The following is a 25,562-nucleotide window of genomic DNA, read 5'->3' on the forward strand; positions in this document are numbered from 1 at the left end:
AAGCAAAAGATAGAAAAATTTTCAAAGCATTTCATTATTACATAAGAATGAGAACAATACAATGGTGGCTTGTAGTGCAACCATGCAACCTTAAGGAAGACAAAACTATATATAAGCAAGCTATATGAGAGTTGGAAAGATTTTGTTTTAATATGTTTTCATTCAATTAGCAGCAACCTAGACATACTAGATCAAATACACTTAAGTATTTAATATTTAGTGAGCTTTTTATACATCCTTACTTTGGTAGCAATCATCTGTTTGGGGAATTCATTTTAGCAGCTATGTGGTAAAATAACCCCCACCCTCAATTTGTAGATTTATGGTAAACTTTAAAATGTTTCATCATTGTGTTAAGCACTTAGGAAATTTAAAATAATTTCCCTTGCCTAATTTTTTTAAATCATTTTGAGTCTTAGAGAAAAACTTGAGTAGATTAAAGAAAAAATATAAAGGGTGTTTTAGGTGTTTTGATTAACATAACTAATTACTATATACAGTATTTAGATCCTATCGACTAGGACCTGTTTAAACTTTTGCCATGAATCTTGAAAGTTCTCAGTCAAAACAGGCATTTGCTCAGAGAATTTATGTTTTGTATGGTAACTGTAAAGACTCTAAGATAACTTTAAAGAAACAGAGAAAATTAAATACCCATGCAAAGCAGTGATGTTTCTCATTCATGTCAAATTATGAATAGCTTGCAGTCAACAAATAAGAGACCTCACAAGACTTCACACAATATTCATCACAACCTCACTCACCAGATCCAGACCCACTTCAAAACCTTCAAAATAAAAGAAACCCAGGGTGGGAAGCATGCCAACTCTTTTTGCCAAGTTGGCAGAGCCTTGGAAGTTTGAATGGGCTTCTCGATGTATAAGATAAAAGCAAGCATGTAGATCCTGTGAAGCCTCCCTGGGCACAATTAGACCTTAGGTGAAATTCCATCAACCACTGCCATGTGCACATTATATCAGGTATGCAGATGGCACAATTTAGGATTATGGCGACATGAATAGTTTTGGCTATGAAATCAAGACAGGGAAAAAAAAAACCCACAAAAGCTCTAAAAGTAAACATGAAGTAAGGAAAGCTTTTCCCCTCTAGAACGGTATTTTTCAGCTTTGAAGTTTCACCTCTGGCTAATATAATGTGAGGCATGGGAAACAAACTGAGTCTCAGGCAAGAGCAACCCTCTCAGGTCAAGCACAAGTATGCTCATGAGAGAGACAAGTACAGACTGGAGTGACTGGAATTCCTCCCTGCTTACTGCTCTATCCACCAAGAACATCACTTCTGAGATATATCCCAGCTTCTGGGAACAAGGTCTCTGTTTATTTCTAAATAAGTAAGCAATTAGAATTCTTTAGGGTTGACTTAATTTTTCTCCCTTCACTTTTAACTAGCTGGCATTTCATCCCTTCAGTCTAACATGGCCCCAATGCTTTCCTGGTTTACAGAAGCCTCACTCCCAGCCTTCCCCCAGTCCTATTGTTATGTACACAGAGCATCTTATTCTCTGCCATTGGGAGCTCCCAGACTAGGAATTCAATGGTCTTTCTGGTCAGATGACAGAGCATGCTTCCTCAAGGGCTAGAAACAAAGAACCACTCACTTGTTATATAATTTCTACAAATCAATCTGAGGTTTCCCTTGCATTTAATTTTTCTTTAAATCCATCCTCTTTTGGAAAAAAGAAATCTACCTATTGCTCTAGTCTAGCTAATCCTATCTAATAAAAGAGTAATATACAAATTGATCATCACTCCAACACACAAGATGGCTGCCCCCTTGTGGTCAAATATGGCTGCCCCCATGTGGACACAAATGGCCACCACAAGATGGCCAGCAGGGGAGGGCAGTTGGGAGGGATCAGGCCAGCAGGGGAGGGCAATTGGGGGTGATCAAGCCTACAGGGAAGGGCAGTTAAGGGTGCACAGGCCTGCAGGGGAGAGCAGTTGGGGGGGACCAGGCATGCAGGGGAGGGCAGTTGGGTCAATCAGGTTGGCAGGGGTGTGGCTAGGGGGTGATCAGGCTGGCAGGCAGAAGTGGTTAGGGGCAGGCAGGAGAGCAGCTGGGAGCTAGCAGTCCTGGATTGTGAAAGGAATATGCAGCTGCCCATTTAGGCTCGATCCTACCAGGTTCGGGCCTATACGGGCAGTCGGATATCCCTTAAGGGGGTCCCAGATTAGAGAGGGGCTGTGGGACACACACCCCCGTGCACAAATTTTGTGCACTGGGCCTCTAGTATCATAGATAATGGGCCTTCACAGATACCCTTCCCTCTGCCTATATATAAAAACTCATGTTTGCTCTTCAGTCTACCCCACTCTTGACCTCTCTAGGTTACTCCTGCACCTAGAACAGACTTCCTGTGTCTCTCTCTTATTAATGCTCCATCCCACTTCAAATCGAACTGAAATCCTATTTTTCCCCCTCCAGACTGTAACTCTTAAATAATGAGCAAATTGAAATAAATTCACTCTTTATTGAGTTGTGTCCTGTAGGGCTATGGAACCAGTTAGGGTAGATGTGCCATAGACAGCTCTGCAGAATGAAATTCTATTGCATCTCAGTTGTTGAATGATTGTGTCCTAGAGGAGTGATCAAATGACACATGCAACTTTTTCTCCAATGTCAGCATATTTGTATGATTTATGTGGTGATACTTAGCACTTTAAAATAAAATTTAAAAAATTGTTGGGAGAGCTAACAAAATTCTGCTTTTTCATAACACAAACTTTACAGATATCATGTTTAAATATTCCAAGTGTTCTTTAAAGTTAATTAACTAAGTTTATGGGGTAAAATATCTTTCAAAGTATAATATTTCAGATTATCTCTAATAAAGATATCTAAAGCCATTATCCTGATAAAAAAAATATTCAAAAAGACCATATTAGTTGAGCAGGAAATAGTATTTTTCCAAAAAGAATATATATATATATAGTTTTACAAATAAAATTTACAATAAAAGTTTAATTTTTTTACTCAGAAAATAACCCCAGCTTTGCAGTTTACTCCTGTTCAAACTTGTCCTCATCTATATCAGACTGTCTTCCTCAATAACCATATGCATTAGCTCCAAGGAGAAGCAGTTCACTAGCAAACAGTTGGCCTGGCATTCTTTCATTCTCTCTTGACAAACATCTCCAAAGATGGTGAGGAATAGTACAATCACATCGGTAATCTTAAATTACCTTCTGACTTACCCCCAAAAAAATGTTTACTGACCTGCATCGGAACTGACCCCACACAATGTTTCATACCATCTGCTCCCAAATCTACCTTTCCCAATACTTATCATGTAACATCAGGTTATTAAAAAGCTCACGCCTGTAGCCTAAGTGTGTATGAAACTCATATAAACTAGCAATGAGTAAAACAGGATTTTAAAAATAAGTTTATGAAAACCCTACTCTTTAAGGGAAACCAAACAGAACTTCTTTGTGCCCTCCTGAAAACAAACTCTCTATGAAGATAAAGAAGTTAACTTCCATGCTATATTTCTTTTCCTTTTTCATCTTCTTCCATAAACACAATCCAATTATGAGTTCTCCTGAGACAGGATAAAACTCGCTCCAAAGTCATTACATCATCCCATCATTTCCATCATAATCTTGCATGTGATCCAAATTATTCGAATTTAATGGTACTAAAATATTCAGAGAGAATTAAAAAAACTAGCAATTTTTCCACCACAAATTCCTTATAAAAAGGAGGTAAAAACACAAAAATAAATAAATGTGTTCTTTTTAGTTTGGTGATTTGGGAGATAAGCATCTCAATTTTCAAGTGTTTTTCTTCTTATCAATCACAAAATATTCATATTTGTATTTATCAAGGAATTAGACAATATATTCTGAACACCCAAAAGGCATTTTTCTTTTCAGTGTAGTTTTCTCTTGGCATTTAGCTAAGAGCTAAAGTGAAACTGTTTTTAATCTGATCACATGTCCTGAACAAATGCAATCCTTGAACAAGTTGGAAAGGCTGCCATAAATCTATCAACCTAAGCATCATGCTAAGATACTAGAAAGCATAGGGCTTTTGCAGGGAATCAATCCATACCCTAAAATAATCTGAAATAACTTTTAAATTAGAAATGGACCCCCCCATTTCTAAATAACTGTTTGCCAATATAGATTTTTAAAAGAAATTTAAATATCCCTGGGTGAAGTAAAACTTAGTTTTAATGTCTGAACATGTACATCATGTACATATTATTTTGTTACCTTTACATTGTTTTATGAGAGCATATGGATTAAGTATGTAAAAGTACATGATTGGTAGAAGTTTTTCTGAACAAGAATCTAACTTAAAGCAGAAACTTAAAAACAACATATTAGTGTTAAATAGAACCAATAGCCAATATTTGTTTAATATTTATCACATGCCTGAGACTAATTTAAGTGTTTTACTTGTAAACACTCATTTAATCTTCACACAGATCTGAGTGGTAGGAATTATATTTAACTTCATTAGCAATGAGAAACTAAGACAAAGAGAAGTAAAGGAAGTTGCCCAATGTCACACAGGTTGTATGAAATGAAGCCTCGAAGTAAGCATTGGCAGTCAATGTTCAGAACCCACTACATACTCTTTTAACCACTACATAATACACACTGCATAATTATTGTTGTTCATATAGTTGTTATTTTATGGACACAGTTTCTACATATTGTAAACTGAGAATGGGCAGAATCCCCATTTTATTCATCTTTATATATGCATATGTTAGAAAATGTTTAGTATATAATTAATAAAAGATATTAAGGTTTGTTCCCTATTCTGCTAAATAATTTTAGATACACATTGTAGTTAATGGCTTTAGTGTTAATTTAAAAATTGTTAATGTACATAATGAATAAATGCTACAATAACTTTGATGAAAACTAAAATAAAGGGACTTATGGTACAGTTATAAAAATTCTACTTCCTTAACAAATCAAGTGCCTTTTATCTACCCATATTCATGTCCTTTTATTTGCATAATTGGTCTTAATTTAGTGAGATCACAATTTGCAGTAGTTTCATACTCTGTTATTTTCTTTATTATTAAATATAGGGTACTCTATAGTCTGAAACTTATAAATTTGAATGTTTGCACATAATTGCATTGAGTGGAAGCACATCAATTTATTTAACTAATCACCTACTATTGGACATTTATGTTGTTTCCATTTTGTAGTCTTAAGTATAATGCTATAAGAAGAAAATGACATTGATGCATATATAGATGGCTACATGAACAGAGATGTGATAGGACAAGTACAGCAAAATATCAATGATATATCTGGGTGACAGATATATGGGAGTTCACTCTGAAATTCTTTTAACTTTTCTATGTACTTGACAATTACCAAAATAAAATAATTCCTCAGTGAATAACTATATTTATCTTGTAAAATATCAGCTTTCATGAGAACAGGAATTTTTGTGTAATTTATTCATAGGTGTACTTCTAGTGCCTAGAACAGCACCTAGAACATAGAGGTATATGCCTCATAACATTTTGTTGAAAGTGAGCAATTTGAATTTATAATATGGAAATCAAGATTCTTTCCATCTGGGTTTATTGTTGTCACTTGTGGGTTGTAGTTGTTTTGTTGTTTAGCGACCTTTCTAACAATGTGTATAGGCTGCATTCTTTGTCATATATGGCCACTGAGTTCTCTATGTTTGCTACTGATCTATAACAATAAAAGCATAATATGCTAATTAGACCAGATGTTCTTTCAGACAACCTTCTGTACGAAGCCAGGGCTGCAAGGGAAGCCTGGGTCCCGGGTGCCAGAGGGAAGCCAGTGCCAGCAGCTGAGAGAAGGAAGGCCTACTCTGGCACAAATTTTGTACATCAGTCTCAGTTTAATAATAAAGGAAATGAAAGAGGTGGGGAGGAAGGAAGGAAGGAAGGAAGGAAGGAAGGAAGGAAGGAAGGAAGGAAGGAAGGAAGGAAGGAAGGAAGGAAGGAAGGAAGGAAAACTGAATATGATATTCCATTTTCTGGTCTTTATTGTTTCAAAAGATAAGTTAGCCATTAATCATATTGATAGCCCTTTGTACATGGTGACTTGTTTTCCTCTTTTTTCTTTCCTAAATTTCTCTCTTTCAACAGTTTTTCCATTGAGCAGAATTCTTTGAATTTATCTTAATAATGGTTATTGAAGCTTCTCAGATGTGTGGAATAATGTTTCTCATCAAATTTGAGAAGTCCATTATTTCTTCAAATATTTATTCTTTCCTTTTTTTCTGTTCTCCTTCTGGGACTCCCATTATACACATGTTGGTGTGCTGATTCTTATCTCACAGTTCTATGAGGCTCTTTATTTTTCTTCAAAACTTTTTTTCTCTGTTCTTTAGATTGGATAATTTCAAGTGATCTATCTTCAGAGTCACTTATTCTTTTTTCTGACATCTTTAATTTGCTACTTACTCTCTCAGGGCTTTTCATTTCAGTTTCTGTACTCGTTAAAGTAAGAATATTATAATTTCTATCTTGTTATTGAGAATTTCTATTCATTGATTCATTGTTGTCATACTTCCCTTTAATTATTTAAACATGCTCCTTTTAGTTCCCTGAATATATTTATAATAGCTGTTCTGAACTATTGTCTTATAAATTTTAAAATCTGGATATACTCAGTGATAGTTTCTATCAACTGATTTTTGTTGTGGTGGTGGTGGTAGTAAAAATATTCAAAAAATGAAATTTACCCTTTTAATTGCAAATATACAGTCCAATGTCAGTAAATACATTCATGTTGTTATGCAACATCACCACCATCAATCTCTAGACTTATCTTACCACACTAAAAAGTTGTGCTTATTAAACAATAAGTCCCCATACTCCTGGGCCCAGGCAAACACCATTGATTTTTTTTCTTCCTGAGTATTAGTCACAGGTTATTGTTTCTCTGCATGTCTTTATTTTATTTTTTAAGTGGACAATTTAAATAATATCAATGTTAGCAATTCTGGATTGTAATAATTTTCCCTTTGAAGGTAGTTGGGCAGTTTTTCTATTGCTTGCTTGCATTATTTGAGCTAAATCTGTGAGATATATATTGCCATAATTAATAGGCTCTAATATTTTTGCTTAGGCTTTTAAATTCCTGTTTTATTGCTAATCTTATCTTGCTAATGATTGCCCCTGTTTCATTGTAGGTTAGTTGTCAGTCGGTGATTGAACTGTCATTTGGCTAAAACATCTTTGAACCAGTTAAGCTTCCATTTACTGCTGATAGATCTTTGTACAGGTACAAGAGCACATGCAATCTCAGCCTATTCTCAAGTATTTTCCCTTTTTTATTTTTTGTTTTGCAGAGTCTTGTATTTGTCTTATGCACATAGATACAGCCTCAGAGCTGGCCAGGAATACACAAAATTCTTAGAGCCTTCTTGGTCTCCACTGCAAGTGTTCAGACTGAGCCAGAAATAAGTTTGCCCCAACCATAACCACAACAACCTTAGACTTTGGCTCTTTACCAGGTGAAGATATCACTTCTACTGACACCCCTGAGGGCATGATCATCACCCATATCCAAGTCAAGTGAGCCTTTTGATCATAGAGGCCCCTTCCTGGCAGAACTTTTACATCAAATAAACTGGCAAGGTGGGGATGGGAACAAGAATGCAAGATCTCCAACATTCTTACCTGAGGTTCAATAGTTTTTGAGGCATACATTCTCAGATTGTTATATTCCATTCTTCAATTATCAGAGTTTTGAAATGGTTGTGTTTTGTTGTTTTTAAATCCAGCTTTATAGCTGCCTTTATTTTTATTTTGTTTGTTTGTTTTGAGAGAGATTTACCAGACTCCTCACTTTAATATAGCTTGAAAGCTGTTCTTTAAATCACTGTCATTTAGGAGAGAAATCCTCAAAGTGTGACCTTTACATTGGAATGTCAGCTTCAATAGGGAACTTGTTAGAAATGCAAATTCTTGGGTTCCAACCAGATCCACTGAACCAGAAACTCTGGGTATAGGGCTCTGTAAACTGTTTTAATAAGCTCTTCATTCAATTCTGATGTACATTAAAATTTAGAACCACCAATTCAGAACATTTGTAATGATGATAATTAGTAAAATTTTCTATTGCAGGGGAAAATAGTCAAATATAAGACCGTTTCTGGTGTTTTACCAAAATCATGTATTATTTGACAAAGATAAATGAAGCATTGGCATATCCTTTAAATTATTGGGTCCAATAATTGACATGAGTATTTTTTCAATTTTTAGGACAAAAATGAGTGTTGCCTTTGGTACAAACAAAAGATGTTTTAGACAGGATTTAAGACCAGCAACCCAGATGTTATCCAGATGTACTACCCTGCCACATTTAAACTTGTGGGAGCAGAGATTCAATATTTTTGCCTTTCCAAAAAATGTATACTTCTTACTATTACCATCTTTCATCACTAAAAAGACTTAGCTTTATGAGGATAATGAAGATTTTTTTTGTACAACTGATAAATAAATATATATGTGAATATATATATATATATGTGTGTATATATACACATTCCTTTTTTAAAATATATTTTATTGATTTTGTTCAGAGAGGAAGGGAGAGAGATAGAGAGTTAGAAACATCGATGAGAGAGAGTCATAGATCAGCTGCCTCTTGCACACCCCCTGCTGGGGATATGCCCGCAACAAAGGTACATATCCTTGACCAGAATCGAACCCAGGACCTTTCAGTCCCCAAGCCGACACTCTATCCATTAAGCCAAACCTGTTTCGGCTATATACACATTCTTAAAGAGTACATTATCTATAGATTTGCATTTTAAAGGCATACTGGCATTCTTCCTTTAACCAAAGTACCTTGTAATAATCATCTTGTAATTATGATGTTCACATCCACATGAATGCATATTTAAACAATGTTTAGTAGGAAAAAAAGAAAACTTTAGAATGCCCATACTATTATATATAATGTATTTTGGCAAAGTTTTAAAACAAAACAATACTACCTATTATTTATAGATACAAATGCATATAGAACTAAGATAAATAAACAGAAAGATGTACATCAAAAAAATGATAATGACTATCTCTGTGTGGAGAAGGTATAAACTGAGAAGACAAAGAAGATTTCAATTTTATTTTTTTATATAAAAATATGATAAAATCCTCACAAATTCTGAGTATTTAAAGTACCATTTGCTCAAAATGAAGTATAGAGACTGAGAGGTAATTCTCAGATAGGACAGACAAGCCTAGAAATGACTGATTTTTCTGTTCCCTGAATAACTCTGAAGATTAAAAGTTATTTCCAGAGACTGATAGTTAGACAGAGGGGTGAAACATGGAAACACAAAGAATAAAATTTGTTATCCATAGAAATCAGCAGAGGACGGTTTAGAGACACATAAATCTATGGCTCTATCCTTATTCCCATAATTAATTCCAGGTTAATTTAAATTCAGAAATTCCATTGCAATGGGTAAAAGATGAGGATATGGAATCAGAGAGTCTCAGTTAGAATACTGAATCTGCCAATATTTTTTCATCCTAATCTCTCTGAACTTTCAACCTTTCATCTATAAAATCAGAATAATAACAGTACCCATCTCCTAGAACTACAGAAAAAAATTAGAAATAATACACATACCATCCTTGGTATAGTGCCTGGCACAGAGCCAGTACCCAGGAATGTCAATTATTGTTATCATTCCTTCATCCACGTGTCCAACAGCTGGTTGGTAGGTGCCTTCTATATGTCAGGCCCTTTGCAGGGTTCTGAGGATACAGCAAATAATTATGACAGACATTGGTCATGCCACAGCAGAGCCTATAAATTAACAAGGAAGAGACACAGCTACCTAAGCAAATACAAAGCAAAGAAAAAACTTTGATGCAGACACAGCAGGGAGGGCAGCAGTCCTAATGTGTTTACCATGTGCAGAGAGCCTGCTGGAGGAACACTGAATAGAGACTACTACAGTTTACATGATGAATAGACTCAGAGCAGTAGAATCATTCCTAGTTTAACAAAATCCAACTAGTGAATTATGCTTTTTCCAATTATAGTCTAAATGAAACTTGGAACTTTATACTTGGCTTTGTGGTCTATGTCCTGCAAGCTGGCCCTGCTGCAGGCATTGACATCATATATACCACATCTGTGAGTCTGAGGTCATGGGTGTGGTCAACCTCTTGGAGGTTGCTGGGACTCAGGGATATTTAGCTTAGCAGAGGGCTTTGTGGGAGTCCCCTGAGGCTATTTCTGAGAACTAGGTTTTGTTTGTTTGTCAAAAATAACCCTGCAGCAGAAGCGGAGCAAGTGTTTTAGCTACAAGCACCTGACACATCATCTCTTGCTTAATATCTCCTAGAGAATGTTGCAGTGATGCATTTCTCAGTCCTCCTGACTCTTCCTCCCCGTTGCTGAGAGTTGAATCCACTGACACGTCCACATGTAAGTTCTGTTCAGCCCTGCGGCCAAAGCCAGCTGTGGAGACCCGGATACGTGGGCAGCTTTAACCTTCTCTGAGCTGGAGCTGGACTCACATCACATTTTCAGACCTGGAGTCTGGATACCAACATCAATGCTGACCCCGAGCTCCAGATTGGGTCAGGGTTCCCAATGCTCCCTTTCACAGCCAGGACCAAGGGCCCGATAAGAATACCAGGTCTCCTCTCCCACTCTGTGTGCCCAATAAGCTTCTGCTGGATTCCTCCTCTCCCATTCCACTTCCAAGCCTGGCTGCCTGCTGGACATACACATTACATGGGCCATTAATTCTGTTCGGTGGGGATCCCTTGCTTCTCCTCAGTGGCAAGCAAATTGCCTGAAGAAGGAAATGTCACTGTTTCTTATTCCTTTGCCTGTGCCTCAGCTAAAGGATGTATTTTGCTAGCCTTCCTCTGGCCTGGTAATGTTGCATGAAGATGGACTGCCTCACACTTCAGAATAGAATAATTTCTGACTCTGGCATTTAAATGCTTGGAAAAGAAGTTCCCTTATTACTAAACAGGTTAAAATGAACTTCCAAAATAAACTTCTATCTATATTTATATGTAAAAATCTCCGGCTTATTTGGGGTTAATTGAAGTATAATTATCTATATTATCTTCCCACAAAAGAAACTCTCTACCACACACAGATGTTTATTTGCATTACTGTTATCCAACAATTCAGGTTATTCCTCTTCACTTGGATATAACATCACCATATCTTACAATTATCCAGCGCCTTTCATCTTTCAGTTTTAGACTATAATGATAATACTAATGACAACTACTACAGTAATAACTATTTATCTAACACTTTGTGTTTGAAAAGCATTTTACAAAGAGCAATTAGCTATTCCACCTCTGTAAAGTAGTTATATATCATTATAACTATTTTTTCAGAAGAGGAAACTAGGACACAAAATATGAATTTGTCCTAACTCATTAAAAAAAACAACAAAACAACAATTAATGACTTTTGGTTAAAAACAGAGCTGCAGCCTTAAGTGAACATGTAAAGCAAAGCGGACACAGTGTTATCTGTCTGTGACCTCCTTGCATGTGTTGCCATTCGGAACTGGCAAGGTTCATTTCACTCTATATCTCTCTACCTAGCTCCAGTTTGGAGGTAAATGAGGGCAGCTCCAAAGAATGGAACTCAACATAAAGAGTTCTTAACCGTGCCAAAGTTGAAGAGATTGTAAAAGTGGCTTTCAAAGAAATCACCCCACCTTTTTTTATGGTGAGGCACAACAGATATCGTAAAGAAAAACATTTTCCCCATAAACTGAGGGGATATAATCCCAGTCAAAAGGCTTGACCTGCAGTATTTTGCTCGGACCTTTATTTCCTGCTATGCACTTACAGGTCACATTTGGAGTCTCGTTGGGGATAAGGGGTAGACATTTAAAACAGGAGCTCAATAATTTTTTTCTTTGCACAGTTTTGAAGAGAGTTTACCTTTAACACAATTAGATAAGCTACACAAGTATTATACTACAGCTACTATATAATTAGGTAACTATGCAGACCTATACTGACAGAAGTAGAAAGCACTTCCTACCTCTAAATTATTTGTTTTTAGATATGAATCTGTGCTTCTAAGCACTTAGGTACCATTGAATTATCCAAAGTGGGAGAGTTTATAAAAGCCTAGAATTTTGCCGAGGAGTATCCACTTCTCAAATAGGGCTTTTGTTGCTTTATAGGATAAAAGATGCAAAACCAATCAGTATAAACATCGTTTTTGTATTCCAATTCAAATAAACATGATAAAAAACCAAAATTATAAGATAGAAAGAATAATATGAACATTGATTGAACATTTGGTACTTTTTTTTAGATTTACAATGGTAGTTTTATGATGTTAAAGGTAGAGAGAAAAATAATCCCTACCTTTCAGAGGTGCATATAAAATATTTACTAATAGAATAATATGATTCTTGAATAAGATTCAAAATAATCTACATATTTAAGTGGATAAAAATGAAGAAAAAATAAGATTGGCTATGAGTTTAATATTATTGTAATTCTGTGGTGAAAAAAAATGAATGCATTAGATTACTCTATCTACATTTATACATGTTTAATTTTTTTCTATACCAAAACTTATAAAAAATAATAATAAAACAAACTTGATATGTCAATCTTTTTAGGAGGGTGGGAGGTTCATTCCAATTCATTCTTACTAAGGTTTACATTTTGGTAGTTCTTTCATCAAGGAGTCCATGATTAATATTTTTTTTCAATATAAATCTGAAAATATCTTTACTTTTGCCTCATTTTTTTGAATGGTAGTATGTGTATGTAAAGGATGCCAGTTTGACATCAATCTCCCTCAGATATTAGCTAACTACTTTTTAAAGTCTATTGTTCCTGATAATCATGTCAGTCTAATAGTTGTTTTGTAGCAGGAAGTACTTTCTTTCTGGTGTTTTTTGAATATTTATCTTTCTATTTTATGTCCTACAGTTTCACTATAATGTGTTTACTTCTTCATTTAGTTTTTCCTCTCTAGAAACTGCTATGTGCATTCTATGAGATAATTTCTTCAGCAAGTGTGAAAAATTATCAGCTGTTACCTTTTCAAATATTGCATTTCTTTCAAGTCTTTACTTTCCAGAATCCTCATTGTATGAATGCTGGATGTTCTCTTTCTATCTACCTTGTCTATATCACTTAGTTTATACATACCATTTATTTATACCTCTGTGATGCCTTCTGGGTAATTTCCTAGAATGTTGTCTTCCAGGTCATAAAATTTATTTTCAGTTATGTCTAATATGATGCTATAAAATCTATTACAGAGATTTTAATTTCAAAGTCCACATTTTTCACTCCTAACATCATTTCCATTTGTTTCTTTTTCACATTGCCTTTGATGACCATGGTATTTTATAATTTTTATGCTTTAATCATATTAAACATTTTAATTGGTATTTTCTAGTCTCATTAATGATGCTATAAAGCTACCGTAGGTTCTTGGAACTCTTACCCTGAGGTTATTACTATTGAATATTTGGTGTGCATTTTGGAATGATTCCTCTTTTTATATATTTAAAAAAACACACACACAAAAAAAACTAAGGGCCCAGTGCATGAATTTGTGTACCTTGAAAGGTACTGTGGGCTGTGAGGCTACGATAGACACAGGGGTGGGTCTCGGCCCATCCTCCATGCCCCCACACAGCCCCTCCAGCCATGGTCCCCCGTCCTGTCTGCCAGAAGCCCAGCTCCTGCCCCTCCCAAAGGCTGACTGCGCAGAATGATTAGGGCTAGTGCCTGCAGCGGGTAGAAGTGGCAACTGCTGCCCCAGTCACCCCTCAGGAGAAGGAGAGGTGGAGAAGTCCTCAGGGGCAGTCAGGGCTGGTAGCCACCCCGCATACCCACTGATGGCACTGAGTGATCGGGACCAGCACTGGGCATCAGCATAGGTGCAAGTTCTGGGCGGGACCGTGGTGCGGGAGCAAAGAATTTTCAGTAAACACCAGAGTATTGCTCCAGTGGCACCCTGCCTTGGTCTGGCGACCCTGCTCACCTGCTCCCCTATTCTGCCATGACCAATACCCGCAATGTGCTGGACATGCTCCCTGGTGGTCAGTGCACATAATAGCAACCGGTTGATCCTTTGTTCCAGTTATTCCGTTGTTCAGTCTATTTGCATATTAGCCTTTTATTATATAGGCTCTTTTAGAAGAGTTTTAAATTTATGGAGAAACTGAGAAGATTGTAAAGAGAGTTCCCATGTACTTCATACCCAATTTCCTTAAATGAATATCTTAAATGAATACATTTGTTTTTATTTATAAACCAATGTTGACATCTTATTATTAACTATGGTCCATAGTTTATGCTTTTTTTTTTTTTTTTTTTAGTTTTATTTAACATTTTCTTCTGCTCCAGGATCATATCTCCTTAAACTTCTCTTGGTTACAAGAGTTTCTCAGATTTTCCTAGTTTTTGATGAACTTGATAGTCAAGAGGTATAGTGATCAAGTAATTATTTTGTAGGATGCCCTTCTACTGGAATCTGTCAGTTTACTCATGATTAGGTTTTTATAAGAAAACATAATAGAGGCAATGTGACATTGTCATTATTATATCATGGTATATCCTATCAACATGATTTATCACTATTGGTTGTGGCTTTAATTACCTGACTAAGGTGATGTTTGTTAGGCTTCTCTGTAAAGTTCCTCATCTTTTTCATAATTTCTGATAATGAGATCATTTTGAAATGTTTGGGTTTTTTTGTTTGTTTGTTTGTTTGTATTTTTAGAATACCTTGTGACCTGGCATTAAACACTTATACACAGAATAATTTTGAAGTTGTCTCTCCTATAAATCAGTACGACTAATTTTTATGTTTATGTCTTGTATTTGGGATTCTCAGACACATAGGTAGTATACGTAAATTTAAGTACCAAACACAAAGAAGTTATAAGCTTGTGATACTGAAATCTTAAGGGAATCTTTCTTGCAGTTTTCCTGAGCTGATGAAGAACATTTTAGTGCACAATTACACTGAGAGTGTAATAATTTGAAGAACTTGGTTTAAGTGAAGATCTCCTACTTTATACAGTCTTATCTCTTATCTCAAACAAGTAGCCACAAAGCTTCTGATATCCAATTTCCTATCACTATTTGTACTACCACAGGGGTACATGCAGTATACAGTTTCTGTTATAGTTTTGGTTCACTTTTTCAGTTAGTTATTTCTTATTTATAGCACCCAAGAATTCCCATTTCTTGATTAAAATGTTTCAATTAGTTTTTATTCTGTTTTATCCATGATATATGAATTTGCTGCAGGAATTTTTTATGATTTCCTCAGTCTACTATATTTTCAGAATCTAGAGACTTTTTCTCAATCTTATTGGGTCTCTATCCCCTCAATAATACATGTGTGAAAATTCCTTCCCATTTTATCTGTTCTACAATAACATCACCATGTTATTCACAATTTTCTAAGACACAATGGTTTATATAATTAATTGGTAAAAAAAATTATCACAATAAAAGATTTAACAAAGATGGGATGTATTATTTAAACTTAACTGCAATTAAGACATTTATAATACTATCAACAATAAAAATATATTAAAAATTTAAATTAAAAAAGATTTTAAAATAAAGTGAACTTCAGCCATGAAAACTTAAGAGTAAAATGTTTTTACTTATTTTTCTTCTAAAAGTTGAGCACAATGATCACCCAAAGGTTTTATGGAAGACCCACAAGCTAATGAAATGAAGCATATGTCAAGAAAAGAACCAATTATCTTTAATAGTGCACAAAATTATGAACCTAAATGTGGTTATTTATTTTAATGAAACATAAAATAGAGATATGATGGCAATGCCCACACTTCTATTTCTAAGTAACCTACCATTTTATGCCTTAATATTTTAAATTAGAAACATATTAAAAAATCAATTCATTGTTTTCAATAAAAAATCTAAATCAAATAAAGTATTAACAGAATTGCCCATAATTTTCATTGGTCATTGATTTCAAACATGAAGTAGAAGAGTTCGACAGCTTAGCCAACCTATTTAAAAACTTTCCTAAAGCATGCCCTCACTTCTATTCTTAATGAATGTCAAATCTCATTAACTAGCACATTAGCACTTTAAAATTTGCCAATAGGTTTGAATAAGGAAATCAATTATGATAATATTTCTAATTGAAAGATATAACTGGTTAAAGACCTGCAATATGACAAAACATAAATGAGACAATAGTGCCTTGGCCTGTTTGACTCAGTGGATAGAGCGTAGGACTGTGGACTGAAAGGTCCCTGGTTTGATTCCAGGCAAGGAAATGCAACTCATGCAGGAGGCAATCAATTGATGTGTCTCTCTCACATAGATGTTTCTCTTTCTCTGTCTCTTCCCCTCCCTCCAGCGCTCTCTAAAAATCAGTGGAAAAATATCCTCAGGTGAGGGTTAACAAAAAATAAAAGAGACAATAGCCTATTCTGCATTTCATTTCCCCAACTATACAAGTAAATATTGTTCTCTTTCTCTCTCAGGAATCAAAAACATATAATTATTATTTAAAAGAAAACTAGGAGACCCTGGCTATATAAACACTAGAAATGAAAAGTAATACAATGCTTAAAATAATTACTGCATAAATATGTATATAATCCTCATGTTGACTGGGTTATGCATTTTAAAAAGTTTTATTTTTTTATTAAAAAAATATATCTTTCCAGAGCAAACTGGTCAAAACTGAAATATCTAAACATGTTAGGGATCCAGGGTGACAGTGATAAGCCAAAATTAAAATTAAATTGTTACTATATGTGGTAGAAGCTGCCAAGGCACTACAGATGAATAATCAAGTATTGGTTCTCAAGAAGTGCATGCCCTAATTGAGAAATGCACCCTTTCAAGTTCAATCAGCTATGGCCAGAATGAGGAGGACATTTAATCTGCACAGGGCTGCCCCTTTGACAGGGTTTCCAGATGGGACAGTTTCACTTAGAAGGGGGATTAGGAATGCAGTCAACATGATGAATAACTTTAAAATTTAGCTCCAGAATAGAGGAATCATGGTGACTGCAATCAGAGTGAAATAGACAAGGTGTGTCCTTGGAATGGCCATTATAATAGGAAAGGTCCAGCACAGACATGGCCTGGATTTCACACCTCCCTCCTTCCTCCACCAGGAACCTTCTGGAAGACTTAATGACAAATGGCAGACAGGATTAAAGCAACCAGGGCTGGGGCACACTTCTCAGGACAGAACTAGACAAGCTCATGTGGAATGAGGAAAACACATATTAGAAACCCAACTGGTGTGGGCAGCTGTAGTGTTGATACCTAGATTGAGATGCAGGTGCAGTAATCAGGAGAGAAAGTAAGACAGGGGGGCACTTGTGTGGGTGATGACCACCAGACTTTACCCAGGCTCTTCTGATGGAGTTTTGCTGCCAGCACCACTGGCACCAGAGTTCCCTTCTTTTATTCTAACACTGTTCACTCCATAGTAGGTGGCATGCTGCTGGTCAGAGGAAACTGCTTAGGTGTGGTTAAAGCGTGAGGAAGATGACTGAAGCAGAGCAAGGTATCTATAAAATATCTATATCAAACAGTAGGAAATACAATTAAATAGGCCATTTCCTCCCACTCCTGGAAAATGCTATACATACTCCAAGATGGCTCCAGTATCACCTCCCCCGGGAAGCCTTCCCTGACCACTACAATAATCTTTGCTACTTCAGTGTCAAGACTAGTATACAAAAGGCAATCAATACATAATATTGACTGTGAAAGAGAAAAAAAGAAAAAAAATTAAAGAAAGAAGGAAAAAAAAAAAAAAGAAAGGGCAAAAGATTGGTTGGGTCAGTATGTAACAATGTTGTCAGAACCATCCTGGCTCCTGGTCCCTGCATCCCTGTTCCCCTCTCCTTCCTTAGATCTGGGCCTCCTGGTCTCCTTTAGGAGGCCTAACCACCTGCAGTACCCAGGGTCAATCCCACCTGAGGCAGTCAAGATTTAAACCTTATTATCTATGGTTTAGCATTACTATCCTTCCTACAGCTCTGTTCCTAAGACTGAGTCTTGCCTGACCAACCAGGCCAGAGCTTGAGTTTTTCTTGCTATGCTTCTCTCTCAGGACAAACCCATGGCTGGGCCCCCTCCACCTGCTGAGGATAGGCTAGCTGGCTGATTGTCCTAAAGGGCAATCGCCAACATACTACCTGCTTTATCTGGCCTCGATCCTCACTGCTGACATTATCCACATCCTAGCACATCCAAGGCCTGGCCAGACATCAAGGTTTAATAAGAGTGAAGCACAGAATCATGGTGGGAATTTTGTGCAATGGAGTGATTGATACAGGCCAGGAGAAAATCATTCTGTGTGTGGAGGCGATGGTGAGAGGGCATACAACTCTGCTTGTGAATGCTTAAGAAATAATTTATGGCCTGGCCAGTGTGGCTCAGTGATTGAGCATCAACCCATGAACCAGGAGGTCACAGTTCAATTCACAATCAAGGCACATGCCTGGATTGCAGCCTAGATTCCCAGTAGAGGGTGTGCAGGAGGCAGCCCATCAATTATTCTGTCTCATCATTGAAGTTTTTCTCTCCCTCTCCCTTCCTTTCTTTTAAATCAATACAAATAAATAAATAAACAAACAGAAGTAATTTATGAAAGCATCACCCTTTAAATGTGTTGTTTTTCATGACTTCTTGGTGCAACTCTGTTTTTTTGTGTGTGAAAAGAGTACTTTTCAGGATAGCTGTACTGCTTTTTAAATAAGAAATCTGATGCTTGATACCTATTATGTTGATGTTAAAGTATCATTTAAATTCAAAAGATCCATGCCAAAAAAAAAAAAAAAAATCCTTGGAACACTTGAAAGAACATGGGAAATTATAACTGCTCAGATAATTCAGCCAAACAGAGACCATGACTAGTCACAGGGAAAGGACTGTGTTTTCTGCCAAATCAATAGGTACACAATGGGCACTAAGTTAATATCTGTTGAATAAATGAATGGAGATAGTATTCTTGCATAACACCAATAGTTTTATGATTTCACTGCTTTTGAAGCATGCATTTTGGTACCTCATATAAACTACTTTAATATATACATTGACATTAACAAAAAAACAGCATTAAGAATTCTCTCTGAAAGTAGAACAAGAAATGAGAAAGTTCAGAGGAACAGTGACTAACCCCAGGCCATGGACCTTGTCAATTATGAGTCCACATTAAGGGACAAAAAGACAGCAGAGGTGGAGAAGACCATGCATTCCATCTGGGACTGAGTGTCTATTTATTGGTAATTGCTTACAATTAGAATTTTTAAAATAACAGTATTGATTCAAATATATGCCATCCTATCTAATAAATAGGGAATATGCAAATTGACCATCACACCTTCACAAAGGTGGTAGCGCCCACAGAAGAGGCAGGTTTTCTGTAACACAAGATAGCTGCACCCACAGGAGTTCCTGTAACGAACCTTAACACTCAATCAGCAGTAACCTGAGGCTGTGGGTGCTGGGATGGGGCAGGGGACTTGAGTCTGTGCCCCCTGCCTGGTGAGGCTTGAAGGGGACCTCAGACCATGCCCCCTACCCAGTGGGGCTTGATGGGGAACCTCAAGAAACTCCCCCTGCCCTGGTGCTGGGCCAGAGGACCTCAGGCTGCTCCCCCTGCTCTGGGCCAGGGGGCCTGAGGCTGCACACGCCCCCTCTGCCCAGCAGGGCTTGACAAGGATGGGGTTGGCTGGGGCTGGATCTCACCCAATGGGAGTGGGGCCAGCTAAATCTGGGTCTTGGGCGATTTTGAGACATCACGGGAGGGCAGGGACTTGACTCTGGCTCCCGCGGTACACCCCAGTCACTGACAGGAGGAAGATTTTCTTATACCTTTTACCTATTTTCTTTCATGTCTGATACTTCTAATATAGAGAAAGGGCAAATAGCAATAGTAAAATATTTCCTCTAATTAATCTCCTTTAAATATGCATGAATTTTGTGCACCGGGCCACTAAGATATATATATTTGCATGTTTATAACAGCTGTCCTATATAGTTATGTGCATAAAAGCCAAACTTAAATTGCCACTTTGTCAGGAAATGTCACTTTAAAGGTCTAACATTCTGCCTCAGGCTTCAGCACTCAGGAGCCTGGGAAGACTGTAAGAGGAAGCAAATCTCATAAACCTTGGCCTCTATCATCAGATTCCGGTCTTATGTTAATGACTGTGACAATGAAAGGGAAAAGACATTATCCAAATAAGTTTTATTCTGTTCTTCAAAGTAATGATCTAAAAGGAATTGAGGAATCACCTCTTTAACTATAATTTTTTTCTAATTCTGCTTCTTGACAATTGAAAGCTGACTGCAAAGATTTATTATATATTTTAAAAGTACAACATCGCAGAATTTTGTTCATGTAAAACATTCTGGTACAGATGAGTGAACATGTATATAAAATGCAATGTGTTCTATGATGGACAGAACCTCACATACACAACAAAGGTATATGAATCTAGGCAGCAAATCTAAAGGTACCGGAAAACAGTGCCATTGCATCTACTTTCAAATTATCAGTTGGTCTTGAGATTTGTGAAAATCAGTCAAGGAAAACCTCACCAATATTTCAGCAGTCTGTTTTCCTGTCCTCTCATTCATCTTTCCTGGTATAAATAAAGTTAACTATCTTGGCATAGAAAGCAAATCTGAAGAGCAACACTATATTAAAAATCACAAAGCAAAGGCAAAGAACCCCAGGGCGGGAGTCAACACTCCTGACTTTTCATTCAATCATTAGTCTTCATAAAAAAAAAATTAAAACAACAATAACAACAATAAATAAGTGAAACTCGCCCCACTTGAGTGAGCCCTGTGGCAGAGGGAGTGTTATGTATGAACCATACCATTTTCTCTCCTTGGGAACTCTGGAAGATCCTCTTCTTCCCAGCCTTCCTTGTAGTTATGTTGGGGGTCACTTGCCTGAATTCTGACCCATAAATTATAAGCATAAGTGAAGTAAGCCATTCCCAAACTGGTCTATAAACATGTTCCACAGGATCTTCCAGCTGTCTTCCTATGGCATCCTTAACGGCCACAGATCCTATAGTATGGGTAGCTCAAGACATGGAAACTGTCTGGGTCTCTGTGTCATCACCTATATGAGAATCAGAGTGGGAGCCACCAGTCCCACTAAGACTATGGTGCGAACAAGAAATAAACCTTATTTTAGTAAGCCAATTGGATTTTTAGGTTTATTTGTTACCATAACATAATATAGGAGTAATCAAGGGACTAAGTGAGAAAACACAATTTACCTATTTTATAAATCAATATGCTTCGAAGCCATTATACAGGTACTACTGGTGGCTGTGATGGTAAGTTTATAAAAAAAATTAATAGAAATAGTGCCCTCGGGGGCCCAGGATCTGTCTCCTGCTTCAACAGTGTTTGGATGGAACAGACCTAGGGAAGCCCCTTCTACCAGCCTCTGGCCACTCTCCTGTGACTTATCCAGTCACCATCTTCAGAACCATCTCTGAGACCAGCCAATGCACTGGTATTTTACCTACTTTAACTCCTTTTTGCCAAACAGCCATGAGCTCCCAGATTCCTCAGAATTATTCCACCGAGGTGAAGGCTGCAGTCAACCACCTGGCAAACTTGCATCTGCGGAGCCCCTACACCTACCTCTCTATTTTCTATTTCCTCTGTGATGATGTGACTCTGGAGGGCGAGGGCCGCTTTCTTCCACAAGTTGGCGGAGAAGCACGAGGGCGCTGAGCGTCTCTTAAAGTTGCAAATCAAGCGCGGTGGCCGCATTCTCTTCCAGGACGCGCTGAAGCCTCCCCCAGGTGAGTGGGGTGACACTCAGGAAGCCATGGAAGCCGCCCTGGCCCTGGAGGGGAACCTGGCCCAGTCCTTTTTGAAGCTGCAGGCCCTGGGTTCCACCCGCACAGACCCTCAGCTCTGTGACTTCCTGAGAACCACTTCCTGGGTGAGGAGGTGAGACTCATCAAGAAGATGGGCGACACCTGACTCACCTCTGCAGGCAGGGTGGGAGAGTATTTCTTAAAAAGGCTCACCCTCAAGCAGGACTACCGTAGGAGCCTTTGGAGCCCAGAGGCCTCTGGGGGTCCCTTTAAACCCCTCTAGTGTCTGGCTTTTAACTGAGCCTCTCCCTGAAACTACTAGTCATTCTTTTAACCACCCTGAAGCCCTCTCCCATGCATTGAACCAAATGAAACCATAAAGCTTTTTGCAGGGAAAAAAAAAAATTAATAGAAATTCTAGGATTTTTGACATTCTACCATTACATAGGTAATGTAAAGGCTTCCTGAAGGGTAGAATCCAGTCACTATAGACCAGCCACACATTTAAGAAATTGGCATATGTATCTGCGTTTAACAGATCTGGGAAATATAAACAGAGATGATCCATTTCACCAAGGGTTTCATCTGAAATGACTAGGTAGTCATGACCGCCTTGCCTGTGTTCACTACAATGACTATAGTCAGAGACACTGAGTTCCTGGAAAGAGTGGTCTTTGACGTACAGATAAAAATTTATACCACTGTAGTGATTATCTCACTTTAAAATCAGAGCTAAGAGGACTGATTGTGACTATTTTTTTTTAAAATCTCCTTTTAGGAGAACTCTCTTCTTGGTTATAGTATATGAAGGCTAAAAACATATTCAAAAAAGAACAACAAAACATTAAGATTTTATGGGTAATACATTTTTGTATGCACTAATTTTGTCCAAATTTCAAACACTACTTGTACAGTTTTAGAGAAAGCCCTCCTGAAGACCTGAGAAAATAGTACTTAATGTACCATTATTATTTTTATGTGGTTAAAATTGCTTAGTCAATCAAAAAAGTAGTCCTTTCAGAGACTTTTGAAAGGGTATTAATTCAAGTCAATAAAAAGAATCCTTGATTAAATCCAACCGTACTATACCAATTTAATTGCTCCTTATTTGTTGATTATTAGGTTTTACTTTACAAATATCACTGACAGGATTAAAAATATTTGTCATAGAATCAGAAGGCCAAAAAATCAGTATAAGAAGACTAAAAATATACTTAAATTTATTTTTTAAATATAACCTTCCAAAAATCAGACGTACTTTAGAGCAATCTTAACGTCTCTGGAATTGCATAAATGAATTTAAAACTATCATGACCTACTTTAATGGAAGAAATTACAACCACCTTAAATATTTGTAATTTACCTGTATAATCATGCTAACTTGATAATTTTAGATTTCAGAAATTAGAAAGTATGGCAATAATTACATTTAGCAAAATCAATCATACATTTATGCTCCATAAGAACAGTAAATAGAAAACTGAGTTTGCTTATTCCTAAATGTCTTGTCACTGCTAAAAAATCATATTATATTTTTCACACAGGTTAGAGGAGCTATAAGGAAATACAGGCCTAGTCACTAGAGTTAATTCTATAAACACCAACTATGTACACATATATTAAAACCCAGCAGGTTGACAAAACTTCCTGAACAATTGCCTCCTTCCCATTAGAGCAGGGATTACCACTTACCTACCAAAACCTCCATTCTTCCCTACCTCCTTAGAAAACAGAACTTTCCTCTCCCCTCTTTATCTTTCTCTCTCTCCCTCTTTCTCTTTTTCTCTCTCTAATAAAAACATTGCTTTTTCGAACAAAACTGCATGTATCCATTAATAAACATTTAATCAAGTTCAAGGACAATGTGAGACTTCAGGGAAACCTGCTTTGAAAAACTGACTCATTTTTGAGGGACTATCTTTTTTTATTTTTGGCCTTCTTAACCCCAAAATCTATACCTAGAGTCCACTGGTCTTCAGGGACCCGGACTTTCCTGCACTAGGAAGGAGGAGCAGAAAAGCAATAGTGTGGTTATATCTTGGGATCACCACAACCTTTCTAGTCTACATCTATGCTACCCTCACATGAGACAGAAATATACTTCTATCTCCTATAAGCAACTATTATTTTGTATTTTTCTACTATGTGCAACTAAAGTGATTTTAACTAATATAATCAAATAGTCAAACCAGGTTATAAAAATAGCCAAGTACAATAAATTAACCAGTTAACTGCCACATGTCCACAAAGGAAACCAACCTTGTGTCTATAGACACTTATGACATGCAAATGGTATCAGGGGTCTTCAAACTACGGCCCGCGGGCCACATGCAGCCCGCAGAGGAGTCTGATCCGGCCTGCCAGGTTTTTTGGGCAGTGAGCGCAGCAGAGGTGTTACAGTAGGAATTAGTAGTTCATATAGTCCGGCCCTCCAGCTCTCTGAGGGACCGTGATCTGGCCCCTACTTTAAAAAGTTTGAGGACCCCTGGCTGTCTGTTGTTTAACTTGATGAATTTGTTTACAGAGATTCAATTTTAGCTTTCCTTTATCCTATTTAGTCAAATTTGTTAAAATAATAATATGTAATGCAAGAAAATCAGTACTATGTAAATTTAATAATGTTTACCTAACCTATTATAAGAGACCCAGAGATTAAAAATTTACGGGAATCCAACCAACAAGAAAAGATTACCCTCTAATATCAAACATATAAGAAAATTAAAATTAAAAAAAATCTATAGATTTCTATTTTCTAAAATAATTTATGGAAGAAGAAAAGAAATATTCTGCTATAGAATATGCATTAACATGTGATAATATGAAGAACATTTTGTAGTTTAAACTGTTTTCTGTTGTTCCTATTTCCAAGATTCTGTTTTTGAAAATCGATTAATTTTCATATAGAAATGATACTTTAAAATGTAATTGCGAAAAATGTAATTGCTAAATAGAATTAACTGAAACCTCCTGATAAAAGCCAGACAATTTTTGAGAAACCGAACACTCTGTACAATTATTTACTTCTATCTTATACATGAAAAGAGAGAGCAAGAGGGAAAGAGAATGAGAGAGAAAACAAACTATCTATGTCCACCTGGGCCTTAAATAAAAAGGACCTTCATTTTGGCTCTGTGGATAGAGTGTCAGCCTGTGGACTGTAAGGTCCCAGGTTCAATTCCACTCAAGGGCACATACTCGGGTTGTGGGTTTGATCCCAAGTAGGGAGCATACAGAAGGCAGCTTATCAATAATTCTTTCTCACCATTGATGTTTCAATATCTCTCTTACTTTCTGAAATAAATAAAAATCTATTAAAGAAAAAAAAGAGGACCCTATTCTATTGTGTACTCTTCCTTTTTCTACTATATTATATAGGCTGGGTTATGATCACTTTCATCTTTCAAGAAATAAATCTGGAAATATTTTTTATTTCCTAGAAAAAAAATAATAAATAGGTATAAGATTGCAGTATCAAAAATAAATTTTCAATACAGAAATCTCTCATTTCCTAATCTCCTTTGATCTCTTTCTCCTTTAAATGGGCTTAAAGAAAAGTGCCAATATTAATTTGTTTTTTAGTATTCACATCAATAGCTAGCTCATATATTAAACTCTCAGGCTACAGAGTCATAATTTTTATAGTCATTATGATGAAAAAAGTCCCCAAAGCCAGAGCTCCCCAAATGTATTCAACTCTGTCATCTGCTATGTGTGTTCATCCCAATAGC

The 25,562-nt window shown here is 36.7% G+C and overlaps 1 protein-coding gene across 1 annotated transcript in view; it reads right to left on the reverse strand.

Annotated features, from left to right (window-relative positions):
- The window catches only part of MACROD2 (mono-ADP ribosylhydrolase 2), a 1,842,294-nt gene that overhangs the window by 1,428,929 nt on the left and 387,803 nt on the right, over positions 1 to 25,562 (reverse strand). The gene's annotated exons all lie outside the window — the stretch shown is intronic.

This window comes from Pipistrellus hanaki (genome assembly GCF_964339955.1).
Source record: "Pipistrellus hanaki genome assembly, chromosome: 6".
Taxonomy (NCBI): Eukaryota; Metazoa; Chordata; class Mammalia; order Chiroptera; family Vespertilionidae; genus Pipistrellus; species Pipistrellus hanaki.